Raw genomic sequence first — 20,301 nt, forward strand, 5'->3', positions numbered from 1 at the left:
AACAACAGACATAAACTGAACAAGTTCCACAGACATGTGACTAATAGAAATTGAATAATGTGTCCCTGAACAAAGGGGGGGGGGGGGTCAAAACTAACAGTCAGTATCTGGTGTGGCCACCAGCTGCATTAAGTACTGCAGTGCATCTCCTCATGGACTGCACCAGATTTGCCAGTTCTTGCTGTGAGATGTTACCCCACTCTTCCACCAAGGCACCTACAAGTTCCCAGACATTTCTGGGGGAAATGGACCTAGCCCTCACCTTCGGATCCAACAGGTCCCAGACGTGCTCAATGGAATTGAGATCCGGCTCTTCGCTGGCCATGGCAGAACACTGACGTTCCTGTCTTTCAGGAAATTACGCACAGAATGAGCAGTATGGCTGGTGGCATTGTCATGCTGGAGAGTCATGTCAGGATGAGCCTGCAGGAAGGGTACTCATGAGGGAGGAGGATGTCTTCCCTGTAACGCACAGCGTTGAGGTTGTCGGCAATGACAACAAGCTCAGTCCGATGATGCTGTGACACACCACCCCAGACCATGACGGACCCTCCATTCCTTCGACGATGAACACGAGACCGACCATCACCCCTGGTGAGACAAATCCGCGACTCGTCAGTGAAGAGCACTTTTTGCCAGTCCTGTCTGGTCCAGCGACGGTGGGTTTGTGGCCATAGGGGACGTTGTTGCCGGTGATGTTTGGTGAGGACCTGCCTTACAACAGGCCTATAAGCCCTCAGTCCAGCCTCTCTCAGCCTATTGCGGACAGTCTGATTACTGATGGAGGGATTGTGCGTTCCTTGTGTAACTAGGGCAGTTGTTGTTGCCATCCTGTAGCTGTCCCACAGGCACGTTCACGCAGATGAGCAGGGACCCTGGGCGTCTTTCTGTGTTTTTCAGAGTCAGTGGAAAGGCCTCTTTAGTGTCCTACTTTTTCATCACTGTGACCTTAATTGCCTACCGTCTGTAAGCTGTTAGTGTCTTAACGACTGTTCCACAGGTGCATGTTCGTTCATTGTTTATGGTTCATTGAACAAGTATGGGAAACACTGTTTAAACCCTTTACAATGAAGATCTGTGAAGTTATTTGGATATTTACAAATTATCTTTGAAAGACAGGGTCCTGAAAGACAGTACCAGTTAAAAGTTTGGACACACCTATTCATTCCAGGGTTTTCCTTTGTTTTGACAATTTTCTACATTGTAAAATAATAGCGAAGACTTCAAAACTATGAATTAACACATATGGAATCATGTAATAACCAAAAAAGTGTTAAACAAATCAAAATAGATTTTGTATTTGAGATTCTTCAAAGTAGGCTCCCTTTGCCTTGATGACAGCTTTGCACACTCTTGGCATTCTGTCAAACAGCTGCATGAGGTTGTCACCTGGAATGCATTTCAATTAACCTTTTCATACGTGAGTTCCAAATATCTTTAACAGTCGCCCCAGCGTGAGTTGTTTTATGCACGTGATGTCAGAATGCACTCAATGTTCCAAAATGTGATTGTTACACAACAGGACAGTTAACATGCGCTCCCTGCTAATTATCTGTTTCAACTTGTCAATTTCAAATTATTTTCTAACAAGTTTTATTTTCTAACAACAGTTTGAATTGAGGTGTGTTCCGCCTCGTTAATTCACATGGAAGTAGCCGATTTCAGTGTTGCTGACAATTTATGTTTGAGGCTTTACTGAGCCGGACAAACTTCCCTCTTCGAGGAGAGCCCTTCCCCAATGCCTCCATTGTTGTTTCAATACAAATAATAACTTTGGACATGTGTGCGTTCCTATCAAAGTAAGTGCCTTATTTTCTGCATATCATGCTGTCGTTGTTACTGTAGCATGAAGTATTTATGTATGGAGCATAACAGTTTTATTCACATGTTTTCAAGTACTGGTGACGAATAATGCATTCTGATTATTGCATAGATTGTAATGGACACCTATGATGTGTGTAAAATACCTTTTTGAAGGTTGTACTGATTTATAATGAGCTAATGCTATTCTATTTGCCAGCTATGTGTGGCGCCATGTTTGTTGACATCATACAATGCATTTTGGGTGTCACGTAAACGTCTGTCAGACCAAAGACGTTATAATGAGGTGAAGGAATGGTTCACTCCTCTTTCGGGTAAACTTCCGGAAGTGAATGAAGGGAAGTGAATGATCGTAGACAACACACCCCCTTCAACATGCATACTATTAACAGACCAAACTCATCTTGTCTCTGCTTATTATATTTGGTTGATGCAAAAAACAAACATAGAGCCGCGCACAAACTACCCATCAGATTACTTTTGATTTCTAGAAAGTGTTTTACTCAATTATTTAGATCAATGTTGAGCTCACCCGTGATGTGATGAATTATCAATAGTAATTGCTATTAGCTAATTCATATTGTGGTTTCTGTCGTTATCTAAATATGACCACTTGTGTAACATCAATATTTCTTCAGATAGTGCTAGGACTAATGTAGCTTACATTTTCCGGTTTGGATGATTGTTTATGCTGTAGCTACTTCTGCGAATGTCTGAACATTGCATCCAAAAATTAACTTGTCACATTCAGGACATAACTTTAAAAGGACAGTGTTTGTGCAAAATGTTTCTGTGAAGAAACAGTGTGGCTAGCTCAAATGCTGACTGTTGCATCAATGGAAACTAGACGTTCTAAATAAGCATTCTAAATAAGCGTTCTAATCACACCGGTTTGAGCGTATGCTAAAGGGACCACTGTAGAATGATCACACCCATTTGTTGGTACGTGTGAAAAGGTTAACAGGTGTGCCTTGTTCAAAGTTCATTTGTGGAATTTCTTTCCTTAATGCGTTTTAGCCAATCGATTGTGTTGTTTGGATGTGTGTATATATATATATATATATTATCATTTATTGTTTTTTTTCAAACATACATTTTGGAAATTTGTTCCAAAGTATTCCCAGGCTGTCACATCCTGACCAGAAAAGGGGTCATTTTGTTATTGTAGTTGGTCAGGACGTGGCAGGGGTGTGTTTGTTTTGTGTGTTTCGTTTTTTTGGGGGTTATGTTCTATGTTAATATATTTCTATGTTTGTTCTAGTTCTTATATTTCTATGTTTATTTTATTGGGCTGACCTTCAATTGGAGGCAGCTGTTCCTCGTTGCCTCTAATTGAAGGTCCTATTTAGTTGGGGTGTTTTTCCATGGGTTTTGTGGGTAGTTGTTCCATGTATAGTCAGAGTACCTTACAGGACTGTTTTTCGTCGTTGTTTTTGTATAAGTGTTTTGTTTTGGGTTTTCTTCTAATAAAAGAAGATGAGTATTCATATACCCGCTGTGTTTTGGTCCACCTTTTACGACGCACCTGACAGAACTACCCACCAAACGAGGACCAAGCAGCGGAGAAAGGAGCAGCAAAGGAGCTATAGGGAGTCATGGACCTGGGAGGAGATACTAGCTGGAGAAGGACCATGGAGGAAGGCTGGAGAGGACCGGGAGTGTTATATGGGAACACGGCTGGCAAGGAAGCCCGAGAGGCAGCCCCAAAAAATGTTTGGGGGGGCACACGGGTAGTATGGCTAAGTCAGGTCGTAGACTCCCTGTGCTTATTATGGTGAGCAACGGATCATGAAGGCACCAAGCTATGCGGCAATACGCATGGCAGCCATCATGCCTCAGCACAGCCCAGTTCGCTCTGTGCCAGCACTAGGCCCGTGCCAAGCTATGGTAACAATCGAGCCAGAACGGGTTGAGCAGGTTGTGCGCTCTAGACCTCCAGTGCGTAGTCAAGGCCCCGTGTATCCAGTTCCTGCTCCTCGCACTAGCCTGGAGGTGCGTGTCACCAGTCTGGTGCCTCCAAAGCCAGCCCCACACACCAGGCCTGTAGTGCGCCTGCCCAGTCCAGTACGTCCTGTCCTGTTCCTGCTCCTCGCACTAGCCTTGAGGTGCGTGTCCCTAGTCTGGCGCCTCCAAAGCCAGTCCCACGCACCAGGCCTCCAGTGCATCAGCCCAGTCCAGTACGTCCTGTTCCTGCTCCTCGCACTAGCCTTGAGGTGCGTGTCCCTAGTCTGGCGCCTCCAAAGCCAGCCCCACGCACCAGGCTTGTAGTGCGTCAGCCCAGTCCAGTACGTCCTGTTCCTGCTCCTTGCACTAGCCTTGAGGTGCGTGTCCCTAGTCTGACGCCTCCAAAGCCAGCCCCACGCACCAGGCCTTTAGTGCGCCTGTCCAGTCCAGAGCTTCCGGCGACAGTTCCCCATCCAGAGCTTCCGGCAACAGTTCCCGTCCAGAGCTTCCGGGGACAGTTCCCCGTCCAGAGCTTCCGGCGACAGTTCCCCGTCCAGAGCTTCCGGCGACAGTTCCCCGTCCAGAGCTTCCGGCGACAGTTCCCCGTCCAGTGCTTCCGGTGACGTCCTACAGTCCGGAACCGACAGAGACGCCCTACAGTCCGGAACCGACAGAGACGCCCTCCAGTCCGGCGCAGCCAGAGTCGCCCTCCAGTCCGGCGCAGCCAGAGTCGCCCTCCAGTCCGGCGCAGCCAGAGTCGCCCCTCAGCCCGAGGTCTCCAGCGACGCGCCTTAGCCCTGAGCCTTCAGTGGGGGTGGACAGGTTAGGTTGGGGACTAGGGCCAGAACCAGAGCCACCTCCGTAGAGGGGAGTATTGGGGAAGGGGGGGTGTTTGCACAGGAACCGTCGTTGACGGTGGCCACCCTCCCTTCCCTCCCTGTAGTTTTGGGTTTTTGTTGTGGGGTTTTGTTTGTGTCTTATGGTTAAGGTACATTCGGGGTCTGCACCTTTGGGGGGGGGGTACTGTCACGTCCTGACCAGAAAAGGGGTAATTTTGTTATTGTAGTTGGTCAGGACGTGGCAGGGGTGTGTTTGTTTTGTGTGTTTCGTTTTTTTTGGGGTTATGTTCTATGTTAATATATTTCTATGTTTGTTCTAGTTCTTATATTTCTATGTTTAGTTTATTGGGCTGACCTTCAATTGGAGGCAGCTGTTCCTCGTTGCCTCTAATTGAAGGTCCTATTTAGTTGGGGTGTTTTTCCATGGGTTTTGTGGGTAGTTGTTCCATGTATAGTCAGAGTACCTTACAGGACTGTTTTTCGTCGTTGTTTTTGTATAAGTGTTTTGTTTTGGGTTTTCTTCTAATAAAAGATGAGTGTTCATATACCCGCTGCGTTTTGGTCCACCTTTTACGACGCACCTGACACAGGCATGATAGAGATGTGATCGTATACAAATGGAAGCAAGGTTTGAAATTATTACGCTTTAATCAAATATTATATTTGTTTGGCCTTTTTTTTGCAGTCTACAAATTATTGGTAATTAATGTTCTGGCCCCGTAACCATCCGCTCCAGAAAAATCATTCTGCGGCTGAATCTAGTTGATAATACCTACTCTACTGACTATGGTTGAATATTTTCCTGGTATTTTATCTCTACAGACCATCGAATAACATTTCAACTAGCTATCTACTAACCCCAACCCTAAACTTAACCCTAACTTTATCCCTTACTCTAACCCTTATTCTAAACCTAACCGTAACCTTAGCAAGCAGTTGCATATCAACAGATCGTTTGTTAATAGTGTGACCATCTGTTATTTGGATAGTCCGGGAAAAAAAAGTGTGACCGATAGGCTTATTAAAAGCTTGAGAGAATTGAAGACACCCTTGCCCCAAATGTGACAGACTACCACTATTTTATATAACAGGAATTACATTTTAGGCTTCTGTTACTAGACCATAAAACTATGAAAATAGGCCTCTTGTGATGTCTCACATTAACTTTTGTCTCTGATTGAACATCTACCGTCTTAATGGGTTCAATACGTAGGTTAAATCAAATATACACCACATGACCAAAAGTAGGTGGACTCCTGCTCTAACATCTCATTCCACAATCATGGGCATTAATATGGAGTTGGTCCCCCCTTTTGCTGCTTTAACAGCCTCCACTCTTCTGGGAAGGCTTTCCACTGGAACATTGCTGTGGTGGCTTGCTTCCATTCAGCTACAAGAGCATTAGTGAGGTCGGGCACTGATGTTGGGCATTTAGGCCTGGCTAATAGTCGGCGTTCCAATTCATCCCAAAGGTGTTCGATGGGGTTGAGGTCAGGGCCCTGTGCAGGCCAGTCAAGTTCTTCCACACCGATCTCGACAAACCATTTCTGTATGGACCTCGCTTTTTGCACGGGGGCATTGTCATGCTGAAACAGAAAAGGGCCTTCCCCAAACTGTTGCCACAAAGTTGGAAGCACAGAAGCGGCTAGAATGTCATTGTATGCTGTAGTGTTAAGATTCCCCTTCACTGGAACTAAGGGGCCTAGTCCGAACCAATGAAAACAGCTCCAGACCATTATTCCTCTTCCATCAAACTTTACAGTTGGCAACATGCGTTCGGGGACATAGCGTTCTCCTGGCATCAGCCAAACCCAGATTCACCCATTGGACTGCCAGATGGTGAAGCGTGATTCATCACCCCAGAGACCGATTTCCCTTGCCCCAGAGTCCAATGGCGGCGAGCTGTACACTACACCAGTGTGTGGCTGCTCGGCCAAAGTAATCCATTTCATGAAGCTCCCGACGAACAGTTCTTGTGCTGACGTTGCTTCCGGAGGGCATTTGGAACTTGGTAGTGAGTGTTGCAAACGAGGACAGATGATTTTTACGAGCTTCAGCACTCGGTGGGCCTGTTCTGTGAGCTTGTGTGGCCTACCACTTCGCGGCTGAGCCATTGTTGCTCCAAGACGTTTTCACTTCACAATAACAGCACTTACAGTTGACCAGGACAGCTGAAGCAGGGCAGAAATTTGACGAACTGACTTGTTGGAATGGTGGCATCCTATGACGGTGCCACGTTGAAAATCACCGAGCTCTTCAGTAAGGCCGTTCTACTGCCTATGGAGATTGCATGGCTGTGTGCTCGATTTTATACACTTGTCAGAAATGGGTGTGGCGTAATTAGCCGAATCCACTAATTTGAAGGGGTGTCCACATACTTTTTTATATATATAGTGTATGTTTGAAAAAAATCAAGTTTTTATTCACAAATGTGCACCATATGCATAAAACTATCCTGGAAATAGGTGACATATAAGCAGGGGTGAAAGTAGAATACATTTTGTCCCGGTATGTGACCTCCTATGTGTGCACGCTCTTGTCAAACAATCACTTCAAAGGTTTCCTTTACTAGGCTACCCGTGCACATTAATCCACTCACAATATATTTCCATCCTCCAAACAGTGGTGAATTGAAAGAGACATCTGTTACACACAAAAAAAAAAAGTGTAATGACATTTGGCAATTGTCATTAGGCCAGAATTTATGCGTCCACTGCTGTCAGTGCGCGTCTCGGCTACTAATCTCTACTTTGGCAAAATGTCAATGTTCTCATCGAACCACATCACATTTTGGAGCGAATGCTATAGGCTATCATCTGTTTTCAAGTCAATTCGCTCATTTTTCATGCCTCTGACATGCGGTAAGGATAAATAGTGGTGTAATATGGCTCATGTTTTAACGGTACAGCGTACCCCTACAATTTTTTTTGCCGGGCCGCTGTAATGGACTGTACCGCCTTACTTTCACCCCTGCGTGTAAGTAAACTTATGCTACCTCACATTCTTATTTTAGTCAATAGTTATGTTCATTTTTCGAAAAAAAGGTACTATCTAGAACCTAAAAGGGTACTTACTAGAACCGAAAAGGGTACTGTCTAACAAGAGCACTGATTTGTTTTCTGTTTGACATTGTGTCCTACACGCTTAAAAAAAAGGGTTGTGCAAAGGTTCTCAGGTTGTCCCCATAGGAGAACCCTTTTTGGTTCCAGGTAGAACCCTTTTGGGTTCCATGCAGAACCCTTTCCACAGAGGATTCTACATGGAACCCAAAAGGGTTCTACCCAAAACCAAAAAGGGTTCTACTGGGAACCAAAAAGGGTTCTCCTATGGGGACAACCTGAGAACCTTTGCACAACCCTTTTTTCTAAGCGTGTAGGACACAATGTCAAACAGAAAACAAATCAGTGCTCTTGTTAGACACGTTCACATGCAGCCCCTTCTCTGCTTCAACATTTTTTCTACCATTTGCTCCTACTGAACATGACCCGGTTTCCATTTAGAAGTGGGGAGTGTCCTTTGTTTTACTATGCAGCCTTTGTAACTGAAGGTGTTGACGAGTGATTCCATATGAGATTTCACTATTAGGAATGATGAGAATTCAAAACACTGCCTCTCTAAGTGCTACTCACTACTCACAATGCTGAGTTAAACGTCATTGATTTGTCATCAGTGACCTGGGGCAACTGGTCATGTTATTGTAGGAATCATGCTTTGGTTGGCTTTAATGAATCCAAGGAAAATGTTCATTTGATAGTCCTCTCGAGCTATTAAGAATTGTGAATTGATATCAGTGCTCTCTGTGTTATTGGTACGTTATTCCTCTCATACTGCCCCTGATAGATCTTTACTCAGGCCTAGATGATTGAAAAATGTAAAAGGTTTTGACCAATAAACCACTTCAATTACATTAGAATAGCCTTGTTGTTTAACACTTTACACCACAGTGTTTTCATTCCTGCGTAAATATACATGTAAGTGCAGTATAACAGAGTATAAGGGTTACTCGTTGTTCTACTGTTTTACAATTGTATACTATACCAAATCTTAGCCCTACCCTTAACCCATATCCTAATCCTATGTCCGGTGTAAGTACAGTGTAACAATAAGTCATGACAATAATGTTTACCCTGTACTTGAGGATACTGTATACACTTACTATGAACAATAATACATAAGAGTCATAAGAGCACTGTAATTTGAAGTGTAACCCCCCCCCTTTTTTTCTTGACACACAATATTATAGTAGCGCCATTCAAGGGATAGGCCTACCGCGGACCAAAGAACTATGTAACCCACTACGGATAGATCTGTATGATGTGTATGACAGGGGTAACATGCAATGTAGGCCTGTACTATGTATTTGTCAAGTTTGTAATGTATAGTGTTTGTTTTATAGCCTACAGCTGTACTGTGTGTCCAAGACAATTTCCTTCTTAGGGACAATAAAAGATCTATCCTAAGGAAATTGTCTTAATGTTATGGTCCTCCTGCCACCGGATGCCATCACCTCAGATGGGACTCGAGAGCATTTATCAGCAGATGACAAGGTACTGATAAGTTGCAGTGTACACTGCAGCACCCCTAATTAAGTCCCTCTTGTTGTGGAACGTGCAGTTCCTGGTTGCTATGTACAAGACCGTGTAATAAGATTATATGAACCTGGTCGGGGTGCCAAATTTCTCCCCAACACACTCCCTTGCTCAATCACACTTCCTCTGCCAAAGAGGGGACGATGAGAGAAAGGGTGAAGTCAAGTTGCCAAGAGGACATGTTTAGAGGCCTGTAGAATTGACGTACAGTGCGTTCACCTCTAGAGTCTAGACCAGTGGTTCTCAATCCTGGTCCTGCACATTTTTGTTTTTGCCTTAACACTACACAGCTGATTCAAATCACCAAAGCTTGATGATAAGTTGATGATTTGAACCAGCTCTGTAGTGTTAAGGCAAAAACTCAAATGTGCCCCCCTTTGGGTCACCAGGACCAAGTTTGAGAACCACTGGTCTAGTCAGTGGTGTAAAAATACTTTGAAGTACTACTTAAGTCATTTTTGGGGGGTATCCATACTTTAATGTTCATATTTTTAACTACTTTTACTTTTACTTAATAAAATAATGTACTTTTCACACCATTCATTTTCCTTGACACTCGTTTACGTTTTGAATTACGTTTTGAATGCTTAGTAGGACAGGAAAATGGTCCAATTCACGCACTTATCAACAGAACATCTCTGGTCATCCCTACTGCCTCTGATCTGGCGGACTCACTAAACAAACATGCTTTGTTTGTAAATTATGTCTGAGTGTTGGAGTGTACCCCTGCCTATCCATAAAACAAAAAACAAGAAAATGGTGCCGTCTGGTTTGCTTAATATAAGGGATTTGAAATTATTTACACTTTTACTTTGATGCTTAAATATATTTCAGCAATTAAATGTACTTTTGATACTTAAGTATATTTTAAAGCAAATACTTTTTGACTTTTAATCAAGTAGAATTTTACTAGGAGACTTTTACTTGAGTCATTTTCTATTAAGGTGTCTTTTCTTTTACTCAAGTATGACAATTGGGTACTTTTTCCACCACTGCCGATTCACGTGTATATTTATGAAAAACCGTAATAATGCAATTTAGAAAGTAATATTTCATGATCAACCGTGTCAAAAGCTTTGGATAAAACTAAAAAGATGCCAAGAACATATTCATTGTTGTTAAAGGCTGTAAAGATTTTATCCAGAAGTTGCAAAAGAGACATATTTTTCCACCACTGGGTCTAGAGAATTGGAAAACGTGAATAAACGTGATACGATCTAAAGAAAGCAGAAGTCCTTCTCGGTTGAAAGAAAACAAATATTCACTTCCCCTAGCCCCCTCATAATTCACTTCCCCTAGCCCCCTCATAATTCACTTCCCCTAGCCCCCTCATAATTCACTTCCCCTAGCCCCCTCATAATTCACTTCCCCTAGCCCCCTCATAATTCACTTCCCCTAGCCCCCACTTCTTCAGTGTTTTCAGATCTGAGTCTAAGTGTAATTCAGCAATGTGATGGTGGCGGTTCCACCTAGTCTTTTTCAATGGTCTCAGGGGAGCTTCCGCCATATTGCTTACCTCTTCTTACACCTATCCAGTTCCTTCCGATCTGAAACACTAGAGGCGTAGGGGGGTGTTTTCATTTCAGACCAAGCTATTCTTTCGGCCATTCATTTGAAAGCTTTGAGGGAGAGCCTCACTGGCACACAGTGATTACTTTGTGCCCTTAACAACTGACTTTGGAACAGCCCTCCCGCATTACTCCAAACTCTATCCCACTAGGAGCTGCACAACAAGAGCTGAACCTAGAACAGTAGCCAAGGGCATTGTAATGTAGGCTCATGTTCAGCTCCGGCCAGTCACTGTACAACAATGGCAGGTTGTGTACGAGAGCCGAGCAGTCGTGTTGGTATAGTCCATTAGCTTTTTGTCCACTCTGCGACAGCAGTACAGTCGTCCAACCCACCCCACCCCCGCCGTGACCAGTGATTGGTTGCTTCCTCCTCTCCCACATGTAACAGTATAGGCCTCCTATAGAGCTACCCTTTACTAGGCACCGCAAGATGGGCTTTTATGTGAGCGTGTGCCGTATAGGCGTATATAGGGCACATTTGAAGTTGTTGTTGGGAGTAATGACGTGTTAAGTTCCACCTGTTAAGGTTTCAACACACTTAACGTGCGTAGACCTATGTGCATGCGTGCGCTGGGGGAGTTCGATTTTTTGGGGTAACATGATACCTCGCCAATCCAGACTCCCAAATAGCAACATTCACAAGGGGGCGACAGAGGCTTTCTTGTTGTCTTCTCATTTATTGTTACAGTAAAAGAAGAGTCACTCGTCTTCCCTTGCCAGCAAGTTGGCAAAACACTACAAGCTAGCTAGCCTTTTCGCTTCCCACATCGCCATGTGAAATAATCAGATTTATAATTAAATATCATGCCCTGGCAAATATTCTTATACTTGCTCGTGTAACCGAAAACATGATCCCAATTTGATATGCTGCTTCAGTGTATTCGCTCCCGTATCAGCTTAAAATACAATGTCTTAATTTTTATTCACAGAGAAAGAAAGCATGTCTATATGTTTTTATGTTTCCAAATAGCCGAGAATAACGTTAGCACTTCTAAACAAATATCTCGCAGCTGTTTTTACCAGTAGCCTGAAATCAATTGTGACACTGCGCTACGCACCGTAGGGTATAAATAGCCCTTTAGTGTTGGGTCCAAGTTGAAACGTCCAGTGATTGATGGCTCTTACGCTCGACGCGTCACATATCATTTTTACTGTTTTAAGTATAGGCAGGCGGTAGTCATGTAGAATAATACGACTTCTTGGGAACGTGAGCAAAGGAGAAACCCAGCTGGCTTTGTTTGGTTCCTGTATGAGTTACTAGGAGGGAGTTAGTATGGCAGAGTTAGTATGGCAGAGTTAGTATGGCAGAGTTAGTATGGCAGAGTTAGTAAGAGTGAGTTAGTAAGAGTGAGTTAGTAAGAGTGAGTTAGTAAGAGTGAGTTAGTATGAGGGAGTTAGTATGAGGGAGTTAGTATGAGGGAGTTAGTATGAGTGTGTTAGTATGAGGGAGTTAGTATGAGGGAGTTAGTATGAGGGAGTTAGTATGAGGGGGTTAGTATGAGGGGGTTAGTATGAGGGAGTTAGTATGAGGGAGTTAGTATGAGGGAGTTAGTATGAGGGAGTTAGTATGAGGGTGTTAGTATGAGGGGGTTAGTATGAGGGAGTTAGTATGAGGGAGTTAGTATGAGTGTGTTAGTATGAGGGGGTTAGTATGAGGGGGTTAGTATGAGGGGGTTAGTATGAGGGAGTTAGTATGAGGGAGTTAGTATTAGTGAGTTAGTATGAGTTAGTTGTTAAAGGTCCTGAAAAGTCTTTCTGAAAAGCACTTTTTCTCTTGAAAAGACAGGCTGAGTGGGCGGGGAGCTTAGCTCGCCTTAACTGACAGCTCTTTGAAACGCCCATGTCAAGCAACTTGTATGCAGTGAGCAGGGTTGCAGTAAAATCATCTCGAGCAAATGTGGAAGAAACTCAAACAACATTAAAATTGCATCAATGATATGTTTTTTTTTTATACATCTCTTGTGATGTGGTTCACAGCAGCACTGATGGATGTGTTGACTTGACAGCTGCATCAGCATTTTGAACGACCCCTCCCCCTTTTGTTCTATGCTGGCTGAAGACCTAGCTAGTTAGTAACTAGCTAACAACAGACACAGATGAAGACCTAGCTAGTTAGTAACTAGCTAACACCAGACACATATGAAGACCTAGCTAGTTAGTAACTAGCTAACAACAGACACAGATGAAGACCTAGCTAGTTAGTAACTAGCTAACACCAGACACAGATGAAGACCTAGCTAGTTAGTAACTAGCTAACACCAGACACAGATGAAGGGAAACATATAGTACATTTGCCATAGATGATTATGGTAAACGTTTAAATGTATTTTCTGACACCCTCCAGTCAAATTTTGGCACCAGTAGAATATTTATCTACAGAGCCTTCAGAAAGTATTCACACCCTTTGACTTTTTCTAAATGTTGTTGTGTTACAGTTTGAATTTAAAATGGATTAAATTGAGATTTTGTGTCACAGGCCTGCTACACACAGTAGCCCATAATGTCAAAGTGGAATTATGTTTTTAGAAATGTTGACAAATGAATAAAACAAATTACACACACACACATACAATTATCTGTTAAGTTCATTGACCGAACAGTGAATTTCAAACACAGATTCAACCACAAACAACAGGGAGATTTCCCAATGCCTAGCAAAGAAAGGTACCTATTGGTAGATGGGTAAAAAGAAGACATTGAATATCTTTTGAGCATGGCAAAATTATGAATTCCACTTTGGTGTGGTATATCAATACACCCAGTCACTACAAAGATACAGGAGTCCTTCCTAACTCAGTTGCCGGAGAGGAAGGAAACCACTCAGGCATTACACTATGAGGCCAATGGTGACTTTAAAACAGTTTGAGTTTAATGGCTGTGATAGTAGAAAACTGAGGATGGATCAACAACATTGTAGTTACTCTACAATACTAACCTAATTGACAGAGTGAAAAGAAGGAACCCTGTACACAATAAAAAATATTCCAAAACATGTATTCTGTTTGCAATAAGGCACTAAAGGAAAACTGCCAAAAATGTGGCAAAGAAATTAACTTTATGTCCTGAATACAAAGTGTTATGTTTGGGGCAAATCCAACACATCACTGAGTACCACTCCTCATATTTTCAAGCATGATAGTGGTTGCCTCATGCTATGTGTATGCTTGTCATCGTCAAGGACTAGGGAGTTTTTTAGGATAAAAATAAATGGAATAGAGCTAAGCATGGGCACAATCCTAGAGGAAAACCTGGTTCAGTTTGCTTTCCAACAGACACAGGGAGACAAATTCACCTTTCAGCAGGAAAATATCCTAAAACGCAAGGCCAGATATACACTGGTGTTGCTTACCAAGACGACAATGAATATCCCCGAGTGGCGTAGTTCTAGTTTGACTATAGTTGGCTTGAAAATCTATGGCAAGACTTGCAAATGACTGTCTAGCGATTAACAACAATCAACTTTGACAGAGCTTGAAGAATGTTTGAAAAGAATGATGTGCAAATATTGTACAATCCAGGTGTGCAAAGCTCTGAGACTTACCCATAAATATCACTGCCAAAAGTGATTCTAACATGTATTGACTCGGGGGTGTTGATACTTATGTAAATTCTGTATTTCATTATCAATACTTTAGTAACAAAATTGTAAAAAGTCTGTGTGTGAATACTTTCTGAAGGCACTGTAGCTATATAAACCACGCCCCTCTGCAAACACGCTTTCTCTGATGTTGGTTAGAAGGCGGTACATATTTAAATGAAGTAAAAGAATATCATGTTACAATTGGTGTATTAAAATGAGCGTTAAGGTGATGCCACCTTGTCCCCTTAATAATTAATCCAAGTGTTTGAAATGGGGGAGGCGACCAGTAACTCTACGATTGAACTTCATCAATGTAGAAGAAACAGTCATTTTTTTGATCTGGTTTCCTTCATATATCATCAAATTTCATGAAAAACATGATTTTGACTGTTCATGACCTTTAAGAGTTAGTATGATTTAGTTAGTATGAGTGAGTTGGTATGATTTACTATGAGTTAGTAGTGTGGAAATAGAATGCTTTACTATCCACCCATAATGATGATACAAAGTCAGCATGGCATTATTTCCTGGAATTTAATGACTTGACGATTGACTTTGAGTATAGTACACGTCGCCAAGGTTTGTACTTTTTGGGTTGAGGTTATGTAACTGGGACCAGAGCTAAGTGCTTACGCACCCACATCACCCACATGTCTGTTGTCTATTCGTTCCTGTCCTTGCTAGTTCAGAGTGTGTGACTGTGTGTTTGCGAGAGAGCGAGAGCACTCAATTGCTGCCGAGCTCTGCAGAGACGGGGCTGCCTGTCTGTGTGTGTTTCGTCTGTTTGTGTCCAAACTGGCCTCTCCCTGCCTCGTCCTCTCCCCTCTCCAGAGTCTAGCGAGGGGCCCAGCGAAAGGGCAGGCCGCTACTGCCTCTCTCCCCTCGCAATGGGGCCTGGAGAGGGGTGTGTGTGTTCTGTGTGGAGACCATGGGGATTGGTCACAGAACATGGCACCCCCCCCCCCAGTCCAGCCCATCCTGTGGGGCACAGGTCACCTCGTCATGTGCTGCCGCCGCATGCTTCTCTGTGAATGCAGAGAAAAAAATAGAACACGAGGCAGGGAGTAAGACGGAGGGAAAGAAAGCGGGAGAGAGAGAAAGGCAAATGGAATGACAGGACTGGACTAGTCTGCTCTGTCAGTTACTCACTCCTGTCTATCGGGGCCTATTCTGTTGTTCCACGTTCTCTCTCTCTCTCTCGCTCTCTCTCTCTCTCCCATTGTCTCTCTGTCTATTGTTCTTTTCGTTCTCTTTTTTTCCGCCAGTCGATCACCGTCTTTTAAGGGTTGCATTACTGCGTTCCCTATCTCTTCTGACACTTCTCTCCCTGTTTTTCTATATCCCTTTCTTATTTTCGCTCTGTTTGCCTGTGTTTCTGACTCTTTCTTTCTCTCCCTTTCTCCCCCTCCTCCCCCCACTTTTCTTCGCCTCGTAAAGTTGCTCGTTTCTCCCTCCCTCCTCCTCTCTCTGCAGATTTTAGTTGATCTTGCTGTGTGTGGATGTGGAGTGTATGGCCAGTGTATTTCCATATAGGCCAGTTAGTTCCCTCTTGCTCTCTCTCTCTCTCTTGCGCTCTCTCTCTCTTGCGCTCTCTCTCTCTCTCTTGCGCTCTCTCTCTCTCTCACATGCTCTCTCTCTCTCTCTCTCTCTCTCTCTCTCTCTCTCTCTCTCTCTCACACAAGCTATCCCTCTCTCTCACTCTCTATCCCTCTCTTTCTCGCTCTTGCTCTCTCTCTATCCCTCTCTCTCGCTCTCTATCCCCTCTCTCTCTCACTCTCTATCCCTCTCTATCTCTCTCTCGCTCTCTCTATCCCTCTTTCTCTCTCCCTCTCTATCTCTCTCTCTCTTTTTCTCTCTCTCTCTCCGGCGAGGGTCATTCCAGGTCTGATTTGTTTTATGTCTGTTCTGTACTCGTAGTGACCCAGCCAGAGGTATGCAGTAAAACACATCGCCTTGTGTTTTCTCCTCTCTCTCTCTTTTTTTTTCCTTTCGGGAAAATCTTGGCAGTCGGGAGTGATTTCCAAGCCATTTCTAGGATTGCGTCATGTGATGCGGTAGGGAGCCGCTCATTGGGCTCTGTCGTTTTGGAGAAGGCCCCCTTCTCTCTCGCTCCACCGACGTTCCATCCTCTCTCATTTTTCCAGCTTTGTTATAGGTCTGGATGTGATTCCGACTCTTGTGTGTCAGGGATGTGGTCTGTAAGCTCATTGCTGACATTCTTGAGGCATGATGCCGAGACGGTTTTTTTTCTTTTCTTCCACTTTCTTGCGTGTCTGTGCGCAGTTAAGGCAAATTATCCCTTTTAGAAAATCCCGTCTGCATCCTCCTTCCCCCCTCCTAACCTTCTTCCCCTCCCTCTATTACGGTATTCCATAATCACCCTTTACTTAGACGTAATGCTGGGTTTCTAACATCACCACCTAATCAGGTTGGTGGGAAGCCCGGCCTCGAATGGCGTTCATGGAAATCGAGTTCAAAACCTTTTGCATTGGCCCACCGGTTTCCTTGTCTCCTTTTCTGCCTCACCACAAGCCCGAAACAACTGGATAGGTGAAACCAACGGTTAGTTTCCCTACCTGTCCACTTTTATATGGTCAGTGACAAAAAGGAAGCAAGGAAAGGAGGTATTTTGTGAGGGTTGGAACACTACCAAGGTCAGTTTGTGGACGTACCACAACTGCACCTCTGTCCTCTTTGCAATAGGAGCTTGTAACAGTGCCAACTGACTGTGGGTAGAGGATAGGAGATACAGCATGCCGCAACAAGGTGTGGAAATGTATACACCTCGGTACAAAATTCTAACCACCATGTACTCCTGATTTATTGACTCTGTTAAATTGGATGGAATTGTGGGAGTGCATGTACCTGTACCCTTTTATTGAATGTCTTCATGTGCATTTATCCAACACCAAGCTTATATTATATTAGTACACCATTTTAAAGGGATTGCATTAGTTTTAAAGGGATAGTTCAAATCAAATTGTATTGGTCATATACACATGGTTAGCAGATGTTAATGCGAGTGTAGCTAAATGCTTGTGCTTCTAGTTCCGACAGTGCAGTGATATCTAACAAGTAATGTAACACATTCACAACGACTACCTTATACACACAATGTAAGGGGATGGAATCAAAATATGTACATATAAATATATGGATGTGCCATGGCTGTGCGGCATAGGCAAGATGCAATAGATGGTATAAAATACAGTATATACATATGAGATGAGTAATGTAGGAAATGTAAACATTATTAAAGTGCCATTATTTAAAGTGACTAGTGATACCTTTATTAAATCCATTTATTACAGTGGCCAGTGATTTGAGTCTGTATGTTGGCAGCAGCCTGTCTATGTTGGTGATGGCTCAGTTGGTAGAGCATGGTGTTTGCAACGCCAGGGTTGTGGGTTCAATTCCCACGGGGGACCAGTACAGAAACATTTTTTTTTAATGAAATGTATGCATTCACTACTGTAAGTCGCTCTGGATAAGAGCGTCTGCTAAATGACTAAAATGTAAATGTAAAATGGCTGTTTAACAGTCTGATGGCTTTGAGATAGAAGCTGTTTTCCATCTCTCAGTGCCAGCTTTGATGCACCTGTACTGACCTCGCCTTCTGGATGTTAGCGGGGTGAACAGGCAGTGGCTCGGGTGGTTGTTGTCCTTGATGATCTTTTTGGCCTTCCTGTGACATCGGGTGGTGTGGGTGTCCTGGAGGGCAGGTAGTTTGCCCACGGTGATGCGTTGTGCAGACCGCACTACCCTCTGGAGAGCCTTGTGGTTGTGGGCGGTGCAGTTGCAGTTGCCGTACCAGGCGGTGATACAGCCCGACAGGATGCTCTCGATTGTGCATCTGTAAACGTTTGAGGGTTTTAGGTGACAAGCCAAATTTCTTCAGCCTCCTGAGGTTGAAGAGGCGCTATTGCGCCTTCTTCGCCATGCTGTCTGTGTGGGTGGATCATTTCCGTTTGTCCGTGATGTGTACGCCGAGGAACTTAAAACTTTCCACATTCTCCACTGCTGTCCCATCGATGTGGATAGGGGGATGTTCCCTTTGCTGTTTCCTGAAGTCCACGATCATCTCCTTTGTTTTGTTGACGTTGAGTGAGAGATTATTTTCCTGACACCACACTCCGAGGGCTCTCACCCTCCTCCCTGTAAGCTGTCTCTTCGTTGTTGGTAATCAAGACTACCACTGTTGTGTCGTCTGCAAACTTGATGATTAAGTTGGAGGCGTGCTTGGCCACGTAGTCATGGGTGAACAGTGAGTACAGGAGAGGGCTGAGAACGCACCCTTGTGGGGCCCCAGTGTTGAGGATCAGCTGGGAGGAGATGTTGTTTCCTACCTTCACCACTTGGGGGCGGCCTGACAAAGTCCAGGACCCAGTTGCACAGGACGGGGTCGAGACCCAGGGTCTCAAGCTTAATGACGAATTTGGAAGGTACTATGGTGTTGAATGCTGAGCTGTAGTCAATGAACAGCATTCTTAGGTAGGTATTTCTCTTGTCCAGATAGCAGTGTGCTGTGTGATGGCAATTGCATCATCTATGGACTTATTGGGGCGGTAAGAAAATTGGAGTGGGTGTCAAGTAGGGTGGGGGCGATATGATCCTTCCCTGGTCTCTCAAAGCACTTCATGATGACAAATGTGAGTGCTACGGGGTGATAGTCATTGTATTTCTATGTTGGGTTTTGTTTGGGATGATCTCCAATTAGAGGCAACTGGTCATCGTTGTCTCTAATTGGAGATCATACTCAAGTAGGTGTTTTTCCCACCTGGGTTTGTGGGAGATTGATTTGGAGTATGTGCATGTTAACTCTTCCTCGCGGTTTGTTGTTTTTGTTCAGTCAGTTTATTTTGTATGTATTGCTTAGTTTCACAGTGAAAATAAAATGTGGAACGACACACGCTGCACTTTGGTCCGCTCCTTCCTACGACAACCGTGACAACGTCTCGTGTTTGAGCCATTGAATTGTGACTCTACTTTGTCTCTATATTGACGCTTTGCTTGTTTCATTGCCTTACGGAGGGAATAACTACACTGTTTTGAATTCTGTCGCGTTTCCAGTCGCCTTGCCAGGATTTAATGCGGTGGCTCGTGCTTTCAGTTTTGCTCAAATGCTGCCATCAATTCATGGTTTCTGGTTAGGGAAGGTTATAATAGTCACAGTGGGTACAAAATCTCCAATGCACTTCCTAATCATCTCACTCAGCGAGTCAGCGTATACATCAATGTTATTGTCTGAGGCTACCCGGAACATATCCCAGTTCACGTGATCAAAGCAATCGAAGCATGTAATCCGATTGGTCAGACCAGCGTTTGATAGACCTAAGCATGGGCGCTTCCTGTTTTAGTTTCTGCCTATAGGAGGGGAGCAACAAGATGGAGTCATGGTCAGATTTGGCGAATGGAGGGCGGGGGAGGGCCTTGTATGCATCGCGGAAGTTAGAGTAGCAGTGGTCCAATGTTTCACTTGAGTGGGTACAACAATCAATGTGCTGGTAGAATTTAGGTAGCCTTGTTCTCAAATTAGCTTTGTTAAAATCACCAGCTACACTTAATGCAGCCTCAGGATATATGGTTTCCAGTTTACATAGAATCCAGTGAAGTTCTTTCAGGGCCTTCAAGGTGTCTGCTTGGGGGGGAATAGACACGGCTGTGACTATAATCAAAGAGTATTCTCTTGGGAGATAATGCGGTCGGAATTTGATTGTAAGGAATTGTCTGTCAGGTGAACAAAAGGACTTGAGTTCCTGTATGTTGTTATGATTACACCATGAGTCGTTAATCATGAGGCATACACCCATCGCCCTTCTTCTTACCGGAGAGATGTTTGTTTCTGTCGGCGCAACGCATTAAGAAACCCTGTGGCTGTACCGACTCTGACAACATATCCCGAGTGAGCCATGTTTCCGTGAAACAGAGAATGTTACATTCTCTGGTGTCTCTCTGGA

At 43.9% G+C, this 20,301-nt stretch overlaps 1 protein-coding gene across 5 annotated transcripts in view; it reads left to right on the forward strand.

Moving 5' to 3' along the window:
- The window catches only part of LOC115208313 (vitamin D3 receptor B), a 93,717-nt gene that overhangs the window by 14,936 nt on the left and 58,480 nt on the right, over nucleotides 1-20,301 (forward strand). The window lies entirely within an intron of this gene.

Source organism: Salmo trutta, chromosome 14 (genome assembly GCF_901001165.1).
Source record: "Salmo trutta chromosome 14, fSalTru1.1, whole genome shotgun sequence".
NCBI lineage: Eukaryota > Metazoa > Chordata > Actinopteri > Salmoniformes > Salmonidae > Salmo > Salmo trutta.